Source organism: Suricata suricatta, chromosome 14 (assembly GCF_006229205.1).
Source record: "Suricata suricatta isolate VVHF042 chromosome 14, meerkat_22Aug2017_6uvM2_HiC, whole genome shotgun sequence".
Taxonomy (NCBI): Eukaryota; Metazoa; Chordata; class Mammalia; order Carnivora; family Herpestidae; genus Suricata; species Suricata suricatta.
This window is the reverse complement of record NC_043713.1, coordinates 61,742,782-61,752,682: the sequence shown is the minus strand read 5'-3', so window position 1 is coordinate 61,752,682 and position 9,901 is coordinate 61,742,782. Positions and strand designations below refer to the sequence as shown.

General features: G+C 36.8%; 1 pseudogene; it reads left to right on the top strand.

Moving 5' to 3' along the window:
* The first annotated feature begins 2,596 nt into the window (after positions 1-2,596).
* LOC115277704 lies at positions 2,597-4,468 on the top strand (annotated as a pseudogene).
* Positions 4,469-9,901: the final 5,433 nt, after the last annotated feature.

Here is a 9,901-nt window from a genome sequence, read left to right as displayed (position 1 = left end):
AGTTTATTGTCAAATTGGTTTCCATATAACACCCAGTGCTTCTCCCCACAAGTGCCCCCCACCATGACCATCACCTCCTCCCTCCTTCCCCCTCCCCCTTCAGTCCATGGTTCATTTTCAGTATTCAGTAATCTCCCTTGATCTGTGTCCCTCACTCTCCCCCGCTCTCTTTCCCCCTTCCTCTTCACATGGTCCCCTGCCAGGTCTCTCCTGTTAGACCTATGAATGCAAACATATGGTATCTATCCTTCTCTGCCTGACTTATTTTGCTTAGAATGACACCCTCAAGGTCCATCCACTTTGCTACAAATGGCCATATTTCATTCTTCCTCATTGCCATATAGTACTCCATTGTATATATATACCACATCTTCTTGATCCATTCATCAGTTGATGGACATTTAGGCTCTTTCCATGATTTGGCTATTGTAGAAAGTGCCGCTATGAACATTGGGGTACATGTGCTACTCTGCATCAGCACTTCTGTATCCCCTGGGTAAATCCCTAGCAGTGCTATTGCTGGGTCATAGGGAAGTTCTATGGATAGTTTTTTAAGGAGCCTCCACACTGTTTTCCAGAGCGGCTGCACCAGTTTACATTCCCATCAACAGTGTAGGAGGGTGCCTGTTTCTCCTCATCCTCGCCAGCATCTATAGTCTCTTGATTTGTTCATTTTTGACTGCTGCTTTTGACCACTGGGATGCAGTCCAGAGGCTGGCCACTGTGTTTTAACTTGCACCAGTTGAAATTCCTTCCAGGGGACTGAAGAACAGCCCCTGGGGTATTTTTCTCTATATTTCTTTTTACCTTTTTTCCCCCATTTGAGAGTCAGACATTTAAGGATTATGATATTCAAAATCATACATGTACACAGGGAAATTTAGAAAGCTTCTATGTATACCCACAGAAACAAAGTATCAGAAAAGAACTGAGAAGATCTTGAGCTTTCATCTCAGGCTAATCTCAAGCAAAGACACTCTTGAACAACTTAAAGAGAGAGAGAGAGAAAGAGAGAGAGAGGAAGGATACTCTGGGGAAGGGGAAAAATCTGATTCCAGAGTTACCACATTATGAAATTCAAATGTCCAGTTTCAACAATAAAAAATCACAGATATACAAAAGAAAAAAAAACAGTAAAGTATAGCCCATTTAAAGGAACAAAATAAATCACCATGAACTGTCTCTGAGGAACCATTGACATCAGACTTACTAGACAAAACAATAAATACAACTTTCTTGGGTCACGTAGGAGTCTCAGTTGAGTGTCCAACTCCTGATCTCAGCTTAGGTCTTTTTTTTTTTTTTATCTATTTTTGAGAGACAGAGAGAGACAGCACAAGCAGGGGAGGGTCAGAGAGAGGAAGACTTACAGAATCTGAAGCAGTCTCCAGGCTCTGAGCTAGCTGTCAGCATAGAGGCCGACATGGGGTTTGAACCCAGGACCACAAGATCATGGCCTGAGCCGTAGCCAGACGCTCAACCAACTGAGCCCCCCAGGTGCCCCTTAGCTCAGGTCTTGATCTCAGGGTCATGCGTTCAACCACCATATTGGGCACTGCACTGTGCATGAAGTCTGCTTAAAAACTTTCTTAAAGATGCTCAAAGAGTTAAAGGAAAACATGGGGAAAGACAGGAAAATGATGTATGAACAAAATGAGACTATCAATATCAAAAAGAGGTAGAAATTTTAAAAAAGACATTCTTGAACTGAAAAGTACAATAACTGAAATAAAAATTCACTGGGATGCTTTAAAAGTATATTGGAGCAAACAGAAGAATGAATTGGCAAACTTTAAGATAAGGCTATTGAAAATAGTCTAAGGAATAGAAAAAAAAAGGAATGGAGAAAAGTGAACTGAGCCTAAAGGACCTGTGGGACACTGTAAAACAGTCCAACATATATATTGTTGGAATCATGTATGTAGAAAATAGTGAGAAAGGAGCAGAAAGAATATTTGAGGAAATAATGACTGAGAACTTCCCAAATTTGACGTAAGATGGTGGAGGGCACTTAAGGGGAAGAGCACTGGGTGTTGTATGGAAAACAATTTGACAATAAAATATTATGGGAAAAAAAGACATTTGGAAAAAATACAAGATAAAAAAAAAGACATGAATCTACAAATCTAAGAAACTCAACAAATTCCAACTAGGATAAACAAACCAACAAAAACTATAGTCAAACTATGAAAATCCAAAGACAGTCTTGAAAGCAGCAAGAGGGAAGCAGCACCTCACAAAAAGGAATCTCAATATAGTTATCTACTGATTTCTCATGAGAAATTTTGGAGACCAGAATGTAGTGAGCTGATATATTGAAAGTGCTGAAAGAAGGAAAAAAGGAAAGTTCTTATGATTTCTATATTCAGCAAAACTGTCCTTCAAATATGAGGGAGAAATTATTCTCAGATAAACACTGAGGGAGTGTGTTACCACTAGAGCTGTTCTGCAAGAAGTGCTAAAGGGAACCCTCCAAGTTGAAATGAAAGAATGCTAGACAGTAACTCAAAACTATATGAAGAAATAAAGATTGGTAGAGCTTGTGGACCCTTCCTGTGCTGCTTCTCGCTTTTGCTCAAGTCTGTGGTGCTGGCAGATGGGCAAGTGTCTTCATACTGCCAGGAAGCTCCATAGCCAATGACAAGATCAGAAGTGATAAACATGCTAGAAGGCCCATTTTGGCACAGCCCTGAAGGCCAAATCTTTTGGTGGCACTTCCCATACAAAAGGAATTGTGCTGGAAAAAGTAGGCTTGAAGCCAAACAGGCAAAATCTACCATTAGGAAGTGTGTCAGTTTCCAGCTTATCAGAAATGGCAATAATAATAATAATAATAATAATAATAATAATAATAATAAACCTTTGGGACCTCATCAAAATAAAAAATCTTCTGCACAGCAAAGAAAACAATCAGCAAAACTAAAAGGTAACCAACAGAAAGGGAGAAGATACTTACAAATGACATATCAGATAAAGGGTTAGTACCCAAAATCTATAAAGAACTTATCAAGCTCAATACCCAAAAAACAAATAATCCAGCGAAGAAATGGGCAAAAGACATGAATGGATACTTTTCCAAACAGACACATGAAAAAATGCTCAACATCACTCATCATCAGGGAAATACAAATTAAAATCACAATGAGATACCACCTTAATACCAGTCAGAATGGCTGAAATTAACAACTCAGGCAACAACAGATCTTGGCAAGGACGAGAAGAAAGAGAATCTCTTTTGCACTGCTGGTGAGAGTGCAAACTGGTGCGCCCACTCTGGAAAACAGTATGGCAATTCCTCAAAAAATTAAAAATAGAACTACTCTACGACCTGGAAATTGCACTATTAGGTATTTATCCAAGGGATATAGGTGTGCACCCCAATGTTTATAGCGGTCCTATTGATAATACCCAAAGTAGTGAAACAGCCCAAATGTCCATCGATGGATGAATGGATAAAGAAGATGAGAGTTACATACATACATATATATATATATATATATATATATATATATATATATACACACACACACACATACACATGTATGTGTATACACAAACACACACACACACACACACAATGGAGTATTACTCAACAATCAAAAAGAATGAAATCTTGGGGCACCTGGGTGGTTCAGTTGGTTAAGCGTCCAGCTTCAGCTCAGGTCATGATCTCACAGTTATGGGTTCAAGCCCCGCATCAGGCTCTGTGCTGACAGCTGGCTCAAAGCCTGGAACCTGCTTCCAATTCTGTGTTTCCCTCTCTCTCTGACCCTCCCCTGATCACGCTGTCTCTGTCTGTCTCTCAAAAATAAATTAAAAACATTTAAAAAATTTTAAAAAAAAGAACGAAATCTTGCAATTTGCAACTACGTGGTTGGAACTAGAGGGTATTATGCTAAGCAAAATTAGTCAAAGACAAATATCATATACCTTTACTCATATGTGGAATTAAGATACAAAAACAGATGAACATAAGGGAAGGGAAGCAAAAATAATATAAAAACATAGAGGGAGACAAACCATAAGAGACTCTTAAATACAGAGAACAAACTGAGGGTTGCTGGAGGGGGTGTGGGAGAGGGGATGGGCTAAGTGGGTAGGGGGCATCAAGGAAGACACTAGTTGGGATGAGCACTGGATATTACACATAGGGGATGAATCACTGCAATACACTCCTGAAATCATTATTGTACTATATGCTAACTACCTTGAATGTAAGTTAAAAAAATAATAATAATAAAGAAATAAATAAAACTTTAAAAAAGAATGGCAAAAAAAATCACAGCCTTTGTACCCAATGATGGTTGTTTGAATTTTATTGAATTTTTAATGATGAGGTTCTGGCTGCTGGAATTGGTTGAAAGGTCATGCTGTCAGTAACATTCCTGGAGTTCACTTTAAGGTTATCAACATAGCCAATGTCTCCCTTTTGGCCCTATACAAAAGCAAGAAGGAAAGACCAAGATAATAAGTTTTGATGGTGAAAACATGGCAATAATAAATTTTCATTTACCAAAAAAAAAAGGAAATAAAGATTAGTAAATATGGCAATTATAAAAGCTACTGCTATCGCAATTTTCCTTATAACTCCATTTTTTCTACATTATTTAAAAGACAAATGCATAAAAAGAGTTCCTAATCTATGACACTGATCCTCAAAAATACAAATATGTAATTGGTGACATCAGTAACTGAAGGAGGGAGAATGAGCTGTATAGGAACAGAGTTAAGATGGTATAAATTCAAATTAGATTGTTATAACTTTAGAATATTAAATTTAATCCCCATAGTAATGACAAAAATGTATTTGCACAACATACACAAAAGGAAATAAGGAAATAAAAACTTTACTACAGAAATAATCAACTAAACACATAAAAAGGCAATAATAGAATGAGATACATGAGAAGCCCATAAAGCATATAAGAAAGCAGTCACAAAATAGCAGAATTCCTTCCTTATTAGTTACTACTTTTTGTAACTAAATTAAACTCTGCAGTCAAATGACAGAGATCAACACAATAGATTAAAACACATGATCCAACTAATCCAACTATATGCTTCCTATAAATGGCTCATTTTCAGTCCCAAAACTCAAATAGGTTGAAAGTAAAAGGACAGAAAAAGATTCCATGCAGGGGCGCCTGGGTGGCTCAGTTGGATGAGCGTCTGGCTTCAGCTCAGGTCATGATCTCACGGTTTGTGGGTTTGAGCCCTGTGTGGGGCTCCATGCTGACAGCTCAGAGCCTGGAGCCTGTCTTCAGATTCTGTGTCTCCCTTTCTCTCTGACCCTCCCCTGCTCACACTGTCTCTCTCTCTCTCTTTCAAAAATAAATAAAACATTTAAAAAAGATATTCCATGCAAATAGTAAATAAAAGAGAGCTGAATGAATATATTAATATCAGACAAATAGACTTTAAAGAAAAAAGATTACAATAGACAAAGATATTGTATGTTAATAAATAAAGGTTTACTACAGAAAAAAGATATACTAGATAAAGCAAAAATTGATAGTGTTGAAGAGGGAAGTAGTACTACAATAATGGTTGGAGACTTCAATAGCTAACTTTTAAAAAGAGTAGAACAACCAGACAGCTAATAATAAGCAGTAAAGCAATTGAACAACACAAGAAACCAACTAGACCTAACAGACATAAACCAACACTCCACCCCAAGCAGCAAAATATACATTCTTCTAAGGAGCACTTGGAAAATTCCTTAATAAATTAGGTCACAAAGGGCAGAAAGAGAGAGGAACAGAGGATCCCATGCAGGCTCCACATTATCAGCACAGAGCCCAACATAAGGCTCAAACCCCTGAACTGTGAGGTCATGACCAGAGCCAAAGTCAGAATCTCAATCAACTGAGCCACTCAGGCATTCCCCCAATTGATATTTTAAAATAGATACCACACAATGTTTTTTCACTTATAATAAGAAGATGAAGTTAGAAAACAATGATAGAAGGAAAAGAGAAAAAAATTACGTACACATGGAAATTAAGCAACATACAACAAATAGGTGAGAAAATCATGAGGGAATAAAAAGTACTTGGAGTAAATGAAAAGGAAAACAAACATATCAAAACTTACTTACCACAAAAGCAGTTCTCAAGGAAAATTTATAATTGTAAGTACCTACGTTAAAAAGGAAGAAAGATTGATGATTGGTTGCCTGGGTGGCCCAGTCGGTTAAGCATCCGACTGCGGCTCAGATCATGCATGATTTTATGGTTCATGAGTTCGAGCCCTGCTTCAAATGAGCATGAGCCCCTCTTCTCTCTCTCTCTCTCTCTCTCTCTCTCTCTCTCTCTCTCTCTCTCTCTCTCTCTCTCTGCCTCATGGGATTATCTTTCTTTTCCTATTTCTGCCCTTTTTCCAGTTGTGCCCTCTCTCTCAAGGAGGGTGGGGAGAAAGACCTCAAATCGATAACCTAACTTCTCCAACTCAAGAACTAGAAAAAGAGGAGCAAACTAAATCCAAAGCTAATGGAAGCTAATAGTAAAATAATAAAGATTAGAATGAATTTAAAATAGAGAATAGAAAAATAATAGAGAAAACTAGTGAAACCAAAAGTCGGTTCTTTGAAAAGATCAGCATAACTGACAAAGCTTTAGCGTGAGAAAGAAGATGCAAATAACCAAAATCATTAAACTGGGGACATTACTACCAATCTTACAGAGATAAAAAAAATTATAACTATGTAACCAGAAACAATTGTACATCAACCGATTATATAATTCAGAATAAATGGACAAATTCCTGGAAGCATACAGCTAACCTGATTCAAAGAAAATCTCATCAGACCTATTATAAGTAAAGAGGTTTAATTAATAATTTAAAACCTCCCAAATTTCACAATGAGTGAAATTATATGGTATTTGTCTTTCTCCAATTTATTTTGCTTAGCTTTAGACTCCTCTAGCTCCATCCATGCCATTGCAAATGGCATGAAATCTTGAGATTTCATTATTTTTTATGGCTGAGTATTATTCCTTTCTGTATATATTCTACATCTTCTTTATCCATTCATCAGCCCATGGATACTTGGGCTATTTCCATAGTTTGGCTATTGTAGGCTAATAGCTATAACTGCTATAAACATCAGGGTGAACATATTGCTTTGAATTAGTATTTTTGCATTTTTTTGGGTAAATATCTAGTAGGACAACTAATGGATCATAGGGTAGGTCTATTTTTAACTTTTTGAGGAACCTCCATACTGTTTTCCAGAGTGGCTGCACTAGTTTGCATTCCCACCAGCAGTGTAAGAGGGTTCCCCTTTCTGAACATCCTCACCAACACCTCTTGTTTCTTGTGTTGATAACTGTAGCCATTATGACAAGTGTAAAGTGATGTCTCATTGTAGTTTTATTTTCAATGTTTATTTATTTTGAGAGTGGGGGGGAGCATGAGTAGGGGAGGGTCCATGGGTTGCCTTTTAGTTTCGTTGATTGTTTCCTTGACTACGCAGAAGCTTTTAATTATGATAAAGTTCCAATACTTTATTTTTGCTTTTTTTGTTTCCCTTACTTACCTGGTAAAAAGTTGCTATGGCTGATGTCAAAGAGACTACTGCCTGTATTCTCCTCTAGGATTTTAATGATTTCCTGTTGCACAATTAAATCTTTGATCTATTTTGAATAATCTTTCTGTATGGTGTAATAAAGTGGTCTAGTTTCATTCATTAGAATGTTGCTGTCCAGTTTTGCCAATATTATTTGTTGAAGAAACTGTCTTTTTTCCTTTGAACATTCTCTTCTGCTTTGCTGAAGATTAATTGACCATGTAGTTGTGGGTTTGTTGCTGTGTTTTCTATTCTGTTCCATTGATCTATTGTGTTTACTTTTGTGCTAGTATCATATTGTTTTGATCACTACAGCTTTGTAATATACCTTGAAGTATGGAATTGTGATGCCTCCAGATTTTCTTTCCTCCTCCTCCTCCTCCTCCTCCTTCTTCTCCTTCTTTTCTCTTTTTTTAGTTTCAAGTTTTAAAATTAATTTCAGGTGTAGAATTTAGTGATTCAGCCCTTACATATAACACCCAGTGCTCATCACATGTGTCCTCCTTAATCCCCATCACCTATTTAACCCATCCCCCCACCCATCTTCCCTCCAGGAACATCAGTTTGTTTTCTTATAGTTAAGAACCTGTTTTATGGTTTGCCTCTCTCTCCCCACCCCTGCCTCATGTTAATTTGTTTTATTTCTTAAATTTCACATATGAGTGAAATGGTATTTGTCCTTGTCTGACTGACTAATTCGCTTAGCATAATACTCTCTAGCTCTATCCATGTCAAGATTTCATTCTTTTTTTATGGTTAATATTCCGTTTGATCGATCAATCGATCTATACACACACACATATATACACATACTATACTTCTCTACCCATTAATCAGTGTATGGACATTTGAGCTCTTTACATAATTTGGCTATTGCTGATAATGCTGCTATAAACCACAGGGTGCATGTACCTCCCTTCAAATCAGTATTTTGGTATCCTTTGCATAAATACATAGTAGTGCAATTGCTGGATTATAGGGTAGTTCTATTTTTAACTTTTGAGAACCTTCCTTTTTGAGGACTTTTTGAGGACTGGTACAGAGTTGCTGTACCAATTTGTATTCTCACCAACAGTGTAAAATGATTGTCCTTTCTCTGCATCCTCACCAACATCATAGGGGAAAAAAAGAGACAGGCAAACCAAGAAACACACTCTTAACTATAGAGAACAAATTGATGGTTACCAGAGGGGAGATGGATGAGAAGATGGGTTAAATAGGTGATGGGAATTAAGGAGTACATTTGTGATGAGCACCGGGTGTTGTATATAGGTGCTGAATTACTAAATTGTACACCTTAAACTAATATTACACTGTATGTTAACTAACGAAATTTAAAAAAAAAAACTTAAAAAAAATAATTTAAAACTTCCCAACAAAGACAAGTACTGGGCCAGATGGCTTTACCTGGTGAATTCTACCGAACATTTAAAGAAGAATTAACAAAAATCCTTCTCAATAATTTCCAAATACATTGAAGAAGCAGTACCACTTCCTAACTCGCTCTATGAGGCCAGCCTTACCTTTACACCAAACCCAGACAAATACATCACAAGAAAAGAAAATTGTAGACCAATATTCTTTATGCATACAGATGCAAGAGCCGTCAACAAAATATTACCAAATCAAATCCAACAGCATGATCAAGTGGAATTTATCCAAGGAATTGAAGAGTGAGTCAAGATAAGAAAATCAATGTAATATACACCTTAACAGAAAAATGGCGGCGGGGGGGGATCCCAGTTTTTGCGGGAAAGGCATTTGACGAAATCCAGCACACTTTCATGATAAAAACTCTCAGAAAACTAAGAATAGAAGGAAAATAACCCAATATGATACAAGGTATCCATGAAAAATCCACAGCTAATGTCATACTCAATGATTGAAAATGAAAGCTTTCCCCCTGTAAGATCAAGTTCAGGATGTGTACTTCCACCACTGTTATTCACATTGTAGAGGAAGTTCTAGCCAGTGTTATTAAACAAGAAAAATAAATAAAAAGCATCCAAATTGAAAGAAAAGGGTAAAACTCTATTTGTCAATGACATGATCCTATATATAGAAAATGCCAAGTGATCCACAAGAAAGCTACTGAAATGAATACGCAAATCTAGTAAAGCTGCAAGGTAGGAGACTAATTCTCAAAAACTTCTATCTATCGTACACCAGCAATAAACAATCCAAAAAGAAAATTAAGAGATTCAATTTTTTAAAATTTCCTGCTTTTTTGTTCAAAATTTTATTTAAATTCTGGTTAGTTAACATATAGTGTAATATTGTTTTCAGGAGTAGAATTTAGTGATTCACCACTTACATTTAACACCCAGTGGTCAG